The following is a 13,520-nucleotide window of genomic DNA, read 5'->3' as shown; positions in this document are numbered from 1 at the left end:
TAGCAAGTGTGGTGTCTGGCGGTGACACCACATTCCTCCCCCGCAAATCGGCGAACGGTCGTGTGATAAGGCTTCCGCCCGCCGTGGGGAGGACCACATGTTGACGTATGCGATGAGGTGGGGAGCCTAACAACAGGCGAGGCTGTGCCACCCGCACCCGGCCATCCGGTCCGAGGGGAGCTAGGAAACGCCTGAAAAACTAGTCCAGGGTGCACGTCAACATGCGGTGTATGCGCCCGTAAAGAGACAGGAGGGACCGAAGGATCAACCTCCATTGCGTCGGGGTAGCCGACGCGCGATGACGTCATGTGGTCCGGCGCGGGCGGGAGTTCCATGGCGGAGGACAGCTGGTCACGGGAAGCGATCGGCGGCGCGTGACCCTGGGAGGCGCTTGGCGGCTGCAACGAAGCGTCGAATGCGGGCGGCGCCGGCGGGAGAACAAGCGGCGGCGGCGGCGGCTGCTGCTGCTGCGGCGGCGGCGGCGCGTCGCCATGGGGCAAAATGGAAGGCATCGTCGGTAACACCTGGGGATGAGGCGAGCCAGTAGATGGGTCCCCAGGGCGCCGACCGGACGGCACCGTCGCTGAAAGCAGACGGGGAGCGGCAGAACCCGAGCGACGACAGAGGCGCAGCTGATTGAGATGCCGACACACCTCACCAGAGGCCCCCAAAACCAAATACATCGCGCGGCCGAGGCAGCGAAGAATGCGCCCTGCGAGCCAACGCCGTGAACCTCGATAGTTGCGATAAAATACAACGTCGCCTGGAGCAAAAGCAGGAGTCTGCCGCTGCACAGGAACCTGATGCGGCGGATGCAGCAAAGACATCAAGGTGCGATGAGGACGACCGTGGAGCAACTCAGCCGGCGAGCGACCATCTCGGGGCTGAGAGCGATACGAAGACAAAAAGAGCAACAATGCGTCCTCCCGAGAATGCGACTCTTTCAATTTCAACATCTGTGACTTGAAAGTCCGGACCAATCGTTCAGCGGCACCGTTGGACTGAGGCGAAAACGGCGCGGATGTCAGATGTTGAATACCATTGGCCTGGCAGAATGACTGAAATTCTGCGGACATGAATTGTGGGCCATTGTCGGAAACAATAGTCTGCGGAAGACCTTCAATGCAAAAGATAGCAGACAACGCTTGGATGGTGGCGGAGGACGTCGTGGAAGACATCCGGACAACAAAAGGAAAATTACTGAAGGCGTCGACCAGAACCAACCATCGAGCATTCCAGAATGGACCAGCAAAATCAATGTGCAAGCGTTGCCAAGGGGAAGTGGCTTTTGGCCACGCAAAGACTTTCCGCGGCTGTGCGGACTGTTGTTCGGCACACGCCGGGCACGAAGAACACATATTCGTAATCGCAGCATCGATTCCGAACCAAGTACAGTGCTGACGAGCAAGTTGTTTCGTTCGCACTATACCCCAATGTCCTTGGTGAAGAAGCCGTAAAACAGAGGACTGTAACGAACGTGGGACCACGACTCTGGACTGATCATTATCAGAACGCAACAACAAAACACCACGTCGAACAAAATGTCTCTCCTTGTGAGCAAAAAATCGGCGAACCAACGGATCCTCGATCCGAGACTGTGACAAAGGCCATTGCGTAGCAACAAAACGTAAAACAGTAGCAAGGACAGGGTCAGCAGCTGTGGCTGTAGCGACACGACGAAAATCAAACGGAAACGATTCGACCACTTCATCTGTTTCCGAAGCAATGAACATGCAAGCAAGTTCGGAAGAATCGAATGCTTTATCCTCAGCAACAGGCAAACGGGACAACGCATCGGCGTTTCCGTGCTTAGCAGTGGACCGATACAAGATATCGTAGCGGTACTGCGAGAGGAAAATAGACCAGCGAATGAATTTCTGCGCTGTACGTGGAGGTACAGGCTTGGTCGGATGAAAAAGCGATGTCAAAGGTTTGTGGTCTGTGAAGATGGTAAAGTGACGACCATACAAGAAATCATGGAACTCAGTTACACCAAACACGAGAGCCAAAGCTTCTTTCTCTATCTGTGAATAATTTCTTTGCGCAGTCGAGAGCAATTTGGACGCAAAGGCAATAGGGCGATCATGGGAGCCAACTTTGTGCGCAAGCACAGCACCGATCTCGAAATCCGATGTATCTACCATCAACAAAAGGGGTTTCTGGGGATCGAAAGGCGTGAGGCAAGTATTAGAAAGCAACGCCGATTTCAACTGGCGAAAGGCGCGTTCGCATTCCGTCGTCCAGAGAAACGGAACACCTGTACGGCGTAAGCGATGAAGCGGAGCTGAAATGAAAGAGGCATTGCGCACATTCACTCACACCTTGTGATTCTACATTGTTCAATGTTCTTGCGACCTCCTGACGCAATGCGTGGGGAACATTGCGTGCTCTGAAAAATTTCGGTTGCGCGTTTCCTTCCAGTTCCAAATGTGCTTCATAGTTTTTAGCGCAACCTAAGCCCGGTGCAAAAATGTCTGCAAATTCGTCACACAGCCGAGAAACACTGTCTGTAGGCACAGTCTGATTCACTGATAGGACCTGATTTACAATAGACATGTTAAACAACTGAAATAAATCTAGACCAAACAAGTTCACTGCAGAAGAAGAACGAAGAACGTAAAATGACACAAGTTTTGTTTGTCCCTTGTATGTTGCAAGAAGGCTGCACTGTCCTAACACAGGAATTGTCTGTCCGGAATATGTAGTTAGCTTAACATTTGCGGAACGCAACGGAGGTTTGCCCAGTTGTTTGTACGTGTCATGATTGAGCAATGAAACTGCAGCTCCGGTATCGAGCTGGAATGGTATCACTTTGCCTTCAAAGTCTAAGTCCACAAAAAGTTTATTGTCCTGCTGACGACAAGAGCGACTGCTTTGTGCAATTGGAACAGACACTGGTACAGAATCACTTGCTAATTGACGTGATTTCCGGCGACGTCGACGCACAGTTTTTGTGGGACGATCACAGTCACTGTTAGAGAAAGTGTCACTGGACGAAGTGGAATTAACGACATGAATGTCCATAGGCGAAGGTCCACGAGCCTGAGTGTCCTTGGTTCGATTCCGGCGCGAAGCAAAGGGCCTGGAATGATTGTGATTGTCTGATCTGAGCTTTTTCTGGCAAACACTTTGAACATGTCCTTTCTTATTGCAGAAAAAGCAAATAGCTTCGCGTGACGGGCAATGTTCACGCGAATGTCTAGTAGCACACCGCGGGCACGATTTCACTAAATTTGTGGGCTGGCGCGGCACACGTGGCTTAGCGCGCGGCGGCAGCTGTGCGGACGTGCGCGAGGCCCGGGTACCGGGCCGCGCAGCGCGTCCAGCGGGCCGGTTAATGTTACACACGGCTGGCGAAGTTTCAAAAGATTCCTGAGCACAGTCAAGTGTGTCCTGTCTATCCAATATGTCTATCACTTGTTGAAGGGAGGGATTACCTAGTTTCAAAATTTGCTCCCGTATGCGAACATCAGAAACGTTCTGTGCAATTGCATCACGCACCATTGTATCTGAATAAGAAAGACCACAGTCACATTCAAAGGCACAGTCCCTAGTAAGTCCTTGCAATGTTGCTACCCACTCCCTATGAGTTTGACCGGCCGTACGTTTTGTATGAAAGAACGTATACCGTTTTGCAACCACATTAACTGTTTCTTTGAAATAGGCATCTAAAGCAGACAAAATTTCCTCGTAGGACAGAGTTGCTACGTCGCGTCGGGGAAACAATTTCACTATCACACGGTATGTGGACACACCGACACAAGAAAGCAAAAACGGCTGCCGCTCTTTACCTTGAATTCTGTAGGCTGCTAGATGAAAGTTGAACTGGCGAGACCACTCGTGCCAGGTCTCATCGGCTGCCACGTATGGTCGAAAGGGAGGTGCAACAGCGTTTAGTGGCAGCGGTAGCGAAGAAGCGGCGGCGGCCGCATCGGTTTGAATGGTACGTTGACCCTGGACGAGCTGTCCAAGGGCATCCAGTAACGCCTGCGTCTGCTGATTCTGCAAGCGATAAAATTCGGACAGTACATCTGGAGAATGTGGCGAAGCCATGACACAATTAAATGTAAGCAATCAGAAAGAACTCTTTTCCCTCGTCGCCAATGTTGTGTCGGTAGCTGGGCCGACACCGTGAAGTTGAGATGGCTGAAAAGGCAAGCTAGACTAACGCAGACGGGCGTGAAGTACTGGAACAGGATACGTAATTAATGTTAGGAAGAAAAGTACGGAGCAGGTTTAATACTTAACTTTACTCAATCACGGTGGTACATCGATCTTGACGATACACAGGAGACTTTAAGTACAATCACTGTATGGCTAATGGCGCCTTGCTAGTTCGTAGCCATTAACTTAGCTGATGGCTATTCTGTCTCTCGGCTAATGAGAGAGAAAGGCTTCGTACATCTGGTCGGTAGCTAGGTTCTCGTACAACTGGGGCGAGTGCTCTCCCGTATCATGAGACCTGCCTTGGTGGTGGCGCTAGGTCTGCGATTACACAGTGGCGACACGCGGGTCCGACATGTACTAAATGGACCGCGGCCGATTTAAGCTACCACCTAGCAAGTGTGGTGTCTGGCGGTGACACCACAAAATGTCTGGCTATTACAACTAATTCATTACATCACGAGTAGAGATATTGCAGATTCCTTCCTATGAGTTCATTCCAAGCTGGTGCTTCATCTCTGATGGGCTCGAGTCTATGTGCGTTAAACTTTAACCCACCTGCTACTAATCAGACTCCGTCCAAAATTTTTTTACAGTAGTATGCCGTGAAGTGAAAAAGCCTCCATCTCAAGGAGAGTTCAGTATAATCCCTCACAACCACTGTATTAAAAATTTAGATTCCTTACACTACAGATGGGAGAGCTGTGAGCTGGGAGTCGTCTCAAACGTGAAACTATCTTTCCCCAGTGGTTTGTGTGAATGATGTCAGTCGATGTGTAGCAATTCAAAAATGGTTCAAATGGCTCTGAGCACTATGGGACCTAACTTCTGAGGTCATCAGTCCCCTAGAACTTAGAACTACTTAAACCTAACTAACCTAAGGACATCACATACATCCATGCCTGTGGCAGGATTCGAACCTGCGACCGTAGCGGTCGCGCGGTTCCAGACTGTAGCGCCTAGAACCGCTCGACCACCCCGGCCGGCGTGTAGCAATTACCCATTGATAAAATTCCAGGCGTCGACCTTTCTTGAGGGCATGAAGATGTTATACTCGTTGATAAAAAAGGATATTGTTCGAATTGAAGTAACGTTTGCCGCAATTTTTTTTGTAGAACTCCCATGAAAGTGGTAGTTGCCTGCTGGCATCTACAACAAGAAATACGTGTAAGACGTTTTGTGGCAGCGAATAAACACGTTTGTTCGCGCAGTAATAAAGATTTTTTTATTGAATCAGACCAGACACGAGCTGGACGAAACTCACTGTGCACTACTATCTAACACTTTATACAAGTAGATAAACGGACGTGATCACGGAACATTTTTATTAGTTCCAGCTGTCTGATTATGGGTTCATCTGAAGATGAGGACACTGAATTTTTGGTTTCTTCATACAAGATGGTCATTTTAAGATTCATGACACCGTCGTGATTGCATGTATCCTTTGAAATAAGGATGTATATAATATTTCCAGCGTAGTTCTAACAACGAGAGCACAATGCTTCCATGTTCGTTGCCTCCTGGCCAAAAGCGTTAGAGGTAGTACTTTCCAAAATCTTATAAAAATGCTACATTATTTCTATCGCCTGGGGACGACGATGGCTGCAAAAACACAACATTTTGTTTCAACAATCCAAAACTATCACAATTGTCTTTACAGAAAGTTGGCTAAGATTGTAATAGTCATCCACGTTTAGATATAACAATAAATAAAGAAATAAATAAGTAAAGTCCAAACAGGATGTCTCAGAAGGAATGGTAAATATTCAGGGATAAGACAGAAACGATCATTCGAAGCACCAGAGGCTAGTACACAGAGGCTCAAATACGTGAAATACTCGTAAATCTCTTCTAATTCAGGTTCTTCGCTTTTCGTATTTTAAAAGGTGGTAGAATAGACCAAAAAAAAAAAAAAAATCAGGCAAAGATGGCAACCAACTTGGCGATTTTATGACAGACAACCGAATTAATATTTGAGTTACTTAAAGAGGTGTTCACGCAAGTGTGAGCGAAATATTTAAAAATTTATATCGGCAAATGAGATTTTAAACACTGTGTTCACTGTTAAGCAGCCCTCAATTGAGTTAAGGAAAATTTCACGGGTGTGACGTTGTACCTTATGTAATGTGTAGTTTTAAACTGTTTTACTTATTGTCAACCCTGTCTCCCATGAATGTGCACAAATCAAAAAAAAGTTTTGCATCACCCCAGTTCCCAGAACTCCTGAAGACAAACGTAGACTGTGGATATTGTATCACAGACACAGTATCTTTGACTGTTCAGAGATGTCACTAAGTCCGCCCAAAGATGTATATAACCTATTAGAAAAGGGGGGGGGGCTGACAGCCGATCAGTTCCAGTCATGCCACCATGAAGGAAGTACACGGCTCGTGTTGTCTGTAGTCCAACCATACCTAGACGGTCAATACCGCGGTTCGATCGCGTCCACATTGTTACTTTGTGCCAGGAAGGGTTCTCAACAAAGGAAATGTCCTGGCTTCTCGGAGTGAACCAAAGCGATGTTGTTCGGACGTGGAGGAGATACGGAGAGACAAGAACTGTCGATGACACGCCTCGTTCAGTCCGCCCAAGGTCTACTACTGGAGTGGGTGACCGCTACCGAAGGATTATGGCTCGGAGGAAACCTGACAGCAACGCCACCATGTTGAATAATGCTTTTTGTGCAGCCACCGGAAGTCGTGTTATGACTCAAACTGTGCGCAATAGGCTGCATGTTGCGCAACTTCACTTCTGTAACACTTTTGACACTAAATGTAACTGGGTTTTCTCTTTTGATGCTAGTCAATTGTCAGGATGAGCATTACTGCAAAGGGCTTTTAATTCTAAAGATTTTGTCAGGGTGAAAAACACTCAATAAATTACTTTTTCTTTCTTAACAACATGTGGGTAGGGTGGGCTCTTCCTTGGCTCGGGTATGAGTTGGAGTGAAACAGCATTTTTACATAACTTTTATTGAAAGTTTTGTACAACTGTTTCCTTACTGGATGTTCTGGCTCGGAGAGCGGCAGCTGTGTCGTTTGCGAAGCCTTCTGCTGTGGCAGCGGCGGCGTGGCGGTGTGTATCTCGTGTCGCTGTCTCCCCCAGTTGACTGGAGACGCGCATCGTGCGGTGGCCTGTTTTATTATTGAGAACGAAGTCGTGAATCCGATGGTGATACCTTGGATGTGGCGTCCCAGTGTTTCTCTTCTCTAAGCAGCCGCGTGTGTCAGTGTTGTACGTCGGCCAGCAGAGTGGCGCGGCGGGGGAAGGCCAGTATCCCGGACTCGAACAACGGACTCCCCCTTGCCAGTCTTCGGCTGTCAGATCTTCATCCCCGCTCACAGGTGACTGCTGATGTGAGGCCGTTTCCTTCCCGTCCTCACGAGTCACTCGGGTACGTAAAAATCAGACTTCAAATATCTTTTAACTTCTGTCTTCTGGCGGTGAGGCTGCTGCTTGCTATTCCGTTACAGCGGCGGACTTGGTGCGTCTGTGCATGATGTAGTCTCTTCTTGCATGACGGTCTTCAGCACCGAAACTGACTGAAAACTACTGCTATTCTCGTCGGGCCCACTGCGTCTCGCGTATTTATTCACTTCAGTTCACTGGAGGTGAACGACTTCACGGTCATTGCCTCTTCTGTCACGTTGAAAAGCTTCTCGAAGAATCTTCTTGACGTAGGCCGGTCGGGCGATGCCCTGACGGCTGAATCGACAGCTTCCACTTACGTGGGGAGGGCGATGGCTTCTCCTGAACGTGCTATGCTTATTTGCAAGCGCCGGCTGTTGCCACTGCTGCTTTGTCCGCTGTTTCCCAGTGTGTAATTCTTCCAAACTAAACTAAGTTTTTCATTTATTTTCTAATTTCTACTTCACATTGCTTTCACTAATTTATTTACCTATCTTAAGTACCACTCAACACTTCCGACGTCCACGGCAGGGTCCATCTTTACAACCACGACACCATGCAGCGCGGTACAGATGCCGAAATGGTCAGCTCAGGTTTAGCATCACGTTCTCTTCACCGATGAGTGTCGCATATGCCTTCAACCAGACAATCGTCGGATACGTATTTGGAGGCAACCCAGTCAGGCTGAACGTCTTAGACACACTGTCGAGCGATTCAGCAAGGTGGAGGTTCCCTGCTGTTTTGGGGTGGCATAACGTGGGGCCGACGTACGTCGCTGGTGGTATACGATATCGGCTATACGATACGTGAATGCCATCCTTCGACCGATAGTACAACCATATCGGGAGCATATTGGCGAGGCATTCGTCTATATGGACGACTATTCGAGCCTCCATTGTAAGATAACGACATCGCTCGAATAGAGTGGCCAGCATGTTCACCAGGCATAAACCCTATAGAACATGCCTGAGGTAGATTGAAAAGGGCTGGTTATGGACAACGTGACCCACTAACCACACTGAGGGATCAACGCCAAATCGCCGTTGAGGAGTAGGTTCAATCTGGACCAACAGTGCCTTGATGAATTTGTGGATACTATGTGACGACAAATATTGGCATGCGTCAATGCAAGAGGACATGCTACTGGGTAATAGAGGTGCCGGTGTGTGCAGCAATCTGGACCACCGCCTCTGAAGGTTTCGCTGTATGGCGGTACAACATGCAATGTGTGGTTTTCATGAGCAACAAAAAGGGCAGAAACGATGTCTATGTTGACCTCTATTCCAATTTTCTGTACAGGTTACAGAACTCCCCGATCCGAGGGGATGCAAAACTGGTTTTTTACATGTGTATATTGTGACCTTATGTGAGGATTATAGTGGCCCTGTGTAATGGGCGTGGTACACCAACTGTGAGTTTGAGATGATGCATCTAGGCTGTAGCAAGTCCTTATCTTATTTCATTCTCATTCTGTTTTACCTGAACTTAATTCTCTAAGCCATCTTAGTCACCTTAGTCGTTATTATTAATTGTGGCCTTGCCAATGTATTAAGAGTTCAAAGTACTATTTTGATTACTAGAATTCTGGATGTCTCATACTCCTGTGAGAAACAATATTTAAGGGTTGCTGTTGAAATCGGTACCACATGCACACTGCTGCCACTTTTCTATATTTGCGCTGATGTAAATATATTTGGAGTTTTACTGAGCACCAGGACCGCCTCTTGGACCTTATTTTGGCTGTGCGGTTTCCTCGTGACCGTTCGGCTGTGTGTCACAGTGGGTGGCATAACAGCTTGTGCCCCTGATACGCCTGTTTCATGCTTGCCGCGTATATACTTAAGTTATCCTGGGTTTCAGAAACCAATATGCACTACTCTAGATTACACTGCCCTTACCCTTAGCGCCTACTTAGTCTTTCTGTGCTCAGATCAAGCTTGATACTTGGGTGCCGTAATTAATTGTTGTTTGTGTTTTACAGTTTTCTTGCTTCAGAGATCTGGAATTAAGCTGAGCTGTTTTGAACCATTCCGGTGGGTCTCTAATTTAGGAGGAGGGTTCCCTAAGTTCAAGGTCGAAGGTATCTGCGCCTCATTATTCACGATTGATAATGATGTAATTGCATTTTATTTAGCTTAAGGAGCTGAAATGGTATTTCTTTCTTTAGGCACAAGCATCTGGAATATGAGCTTAAGATTCGGCAGCAAGCCATTGGTAGCAGCGTAGTGGACTTGGCAACACGTTTACACTCCGCTCTGCATAAACATTTAAGCCTCACTCTGGACACGATAGCAACCTGGGTACAGAACTCACCTTTTCCTGGGGTGCTTTGGGAGAGTTGTGTTGCAACATAGAATTTTTTGAGGCTTGTCATCCCAATTGTAAATGGATGTACAGACTCCACGCACAGTTTTCTCATTGGCGTCATCATCTTGGCGCTTTAAAGAAGCTTTAGGTTAGTGCGGAACATGACCATGCCATTTATTATAAAAAGAATCGCAATTGAAAGTAAGTGGCTCAGGTTTGGATTGTGGGGTGGGAGTGAGTGGAGTAGATGAAACAGTAAGCAATAAGCTCACAACACATTGTAATCATGTGGAAGAAGGGATCGCAGTTAGACCTGTTGTAGAAGCATTTCCTAGATTGCTAAACCCCATTGTTCATTTACTGCAAAGAATCGCCAAACTTTCAATGGAGTAGGTAGAGAAAGTGGAGTTTATTCTTTGGTTGAGCACTCATTTTGAATTTCACGCTGATAACTTGGGTGTATCGCATTGTATGATTCTTAAGTTGTTGTATCCTTTAGCCTGTGAGTTGTTGAGTAGAATGATTTGAGATTTTGCAGGTGCAAGGGTTATTACGTGATTTGCAGAGGCGTATTATTCAGCAGAAATTGTCACCCCAAATTAGACAAGATCTTGAGCGCAAACATTTTTACTGCAAGCAGGCCTCAAATGAGACTTTGGGAAATTATATTAAGGAGGCTCACACTGCGGTTGCTGCCTTAGAATTACCGGACAATGAAGGTGAAATGGTTGAGAGTATATTGAAGGGCATGAAGCCCAAAGATCTTTTGCGGGTAGCTTTTTCACAGAAACCTACTACATCTGCCGGGTTGTATGCATTGATTTCTAACGTCGAAGCACTTAGATTCGCTGACGAACAATGTAGGGGCGTGGTTGGTTCTTCTCAGGCTAGGGAGGAGGTAGCTGCAAGCGGTCACCTGATACAATCTTAACTTAAAGAGTATTTTCGATGTAGGGAAACCGCACATTGGTGCAGGAGCCTGATTAAGAGTGGGCCGTGCGTCAACAGCTGCCGCCATCAAAAACGGGTGGTAGAGCGCTCTTCAAATCTGCCGAAGCAGTGCCCTCGGATCGGGCCGCGAAAGATCAGTTCCTGCCTTACGCCTCATCTACCTTAATCAGGAACCTGTGTACGCCCTTACTGAATCCACAAGTGCTGTTTCTTTGTTACTTTATAGCTGGTATCTTGATTTCAGGGGAGTGTGTAAGATGCTTCCATTACGCGACAGTCCAACGATATTGGGCTGTAAATGACCAGGTGTTACCTTCTGTGGCAAACTTAATATTGTGTAGTTTTCTTGGTCTATTATGTTGTTAGCGGTCAGGAATTTGACTGTCGTCCTCCTGGGGCGTGGTTTCATGCAGCAGGTTGGTTTGGACATGTTTTGCCGACAGATTTTTTTTCTTTAAATTCCGCCCGTATGAACGGATAGCAATGTGTTTGTGCCAAAATTTCAGAATGATAAACGTTGTGCAGGATCAATGATCGAAATTCGATGTCAGGCATATGGTATGCGGCGATGTTGCACAACTTCTAGAAATTTTGGATAATGTTCCTAACCTGTTTACCAACAAGCTGGGGGATACTAATAAGATTCAGTACAAAGTACGACTAGTGGATGATGCTCCAGTAGTCGAAGCTCCTTTTCCTAAGATGAGAACCTTACATGAAACGGCAAATGATGTCCCCAGACATGGGCTGATTAGAGCCTCGACACCCCCCTATGCCTCTCTCATATTTCTTGTGGCTAAGGCGCAAGACAAAGATTACCACCTGGTGTCAGACTATAGGGTGTGGAATCAAAAGGTCATTCTTGATCAGAGCCGCTTCCCGAGCTTCGTAATTGTTTTACCTAGTTTCCTGGTGCACGTTTCTTTACTGTGATCTATTTGCATCAAGCCTGTTTTCAGATTCCATTGACTGAGAACTCTAAACATGCCACCACATTCTGCATGGACTGGAATCTGTAGAGTTTAACCGAGAACCTCTTGGTATTACTAGTGGGGCTGCTGTTTTCTCACTTCTCAAATAATGTTTTCGGTGATCTTAAGTTTAAGTCGCTTTACCACCACTTGTATGACATGGTGGTGTATAGTGCCATATTTTATGAGCAACGGTAACATCTCCAACAAGTCCTACTACATTTGTGAGAGGCCAGCCTCGCCGTGAGGCCCTATAAGATCATCTTGGCTCCTCAACAGATTGCCTTCTTGGGCCATTTAGTCTCAGTGGATGAGGTTAGAATTGATCATGAGCGGGCTCGCGATTTACTAAGCACCCCACCCCACCCCCAGTGGCAAGAAGGGAGTGGCAACATTTATTAGCATGGCCAATTACGTCCAAAAATAAATTTGTGCCAAACTTCGTTCACTTCGTAGCTCCACTTAAAGGCCTGCGGTAAGGGGGCGGAGTATTGTGCAGGCGTGGGGGCCATTGGACCTCCTTTGGTGCCATTAAGATAGCTCTAAGTAATCATCCAGTGATGGCTATTCCTGATTTTGAGCTCCCGGTTATTGTTCCGAATGATACATCTAATACTGGCGTAGTGGTCATTCTCCTGCAAGAATAGCTTGGGGAGCAGTAGTTTATGCCTCATGGAAGTTGTCACTAGCTGCGCTCAAGCATTCAATCTATGAGTGGAAGACCCTAACTGTGATCTTTGTTTCAGAAAAGTTTAGGTTTTAACTCGAGCACAGAGAGTTCGTTCTGGAAACTTAAAACAAAAATTTTAGCTGGGTTTTGGCACATCTTCGTAAAACCGGCAGTATAGCACCCTAGGTGGTCCGCATTTACGTGTTTCAACTTAAGGTCAAGCCATCAGAGGGTCAGATTACGGGAATACACATGCTTTAAGCTGGATGTTTGGGGGAAGGTCATGGGAAAGGATCAGAGGACCAGTGTGTTGCTTGTGTGTGCGTGGGGTGTTAACTGAGTTTCTAGAACTCTTTGAGAGTCTTAGGAAGAAACAAGAAGTGGGTCCCTTGATATTATTGGTTGAACGTAAATTACGCCAGGGAACAGACACTGGGCTGCATCTTAAACGGGGAAGGGGGACAACGACTATAAGATTTGTTTACCGAAGGAACTAGTACACGCCGTATTTCATTATTTCCATAATTAAGTGGAAGGTGGGAACTTAGGTGTCCATAAAACTATTGCAAAGATTCAGCAACATGTAATACGGCCTTTCCTGCATAGGGAAGTTCGTTTCCTGGTGGGGGACTATGAGCTGTGGAAGGCAGCAGAGCCCAGCACGTGTAAGGGATGTTTACAATCCATTTGGAAGAGTCGGCCCACGGGTAAACTTTTTGTTGATTATGTGGGTCCTCTTCCTCGTACTCGAAAGAGGGGTCATTGTATTACAGTCGTAGTCAATACTTCCAGGTTCACATAGTTGATACCAGTTCGAGGGGTGACAGCGGCATTGTCTATTTATCAAAGACCATTTCCGTATCTGGGTCACCAAAATCGTTGGTGAGTGATAATGCCCCATCCTTCATGTCAATGGAATTATTACCGTCAACATTCTTTTGCAGAGAGAGTCTATCAAAACATTAAGTCTGACCTAATAACTTTTCACGCCTACTCTCAGAAGAAGTGGGATGTATCTTTGCCTTCGTTAAATTTCGACTTTAATTTAG

Source organism: Schistocerca serialis, chromosome 9 (genome assembly GCF_023864345.2).
Source record: "Schistocerca serialis cubense isolate TAMUIC-IGC-003099 chromosome 9, iqSchSeri2.2, whole genome shotgun sequence".
Lineage (NCBI taxonomy): Eukaryota > Metazoa > Arthropoda > Insecta > Orthoptera > Acrididae > Schistocerca > Schistocerca serialis.
Note: the sequence above shows the minus strand (reverse complement) of the source record.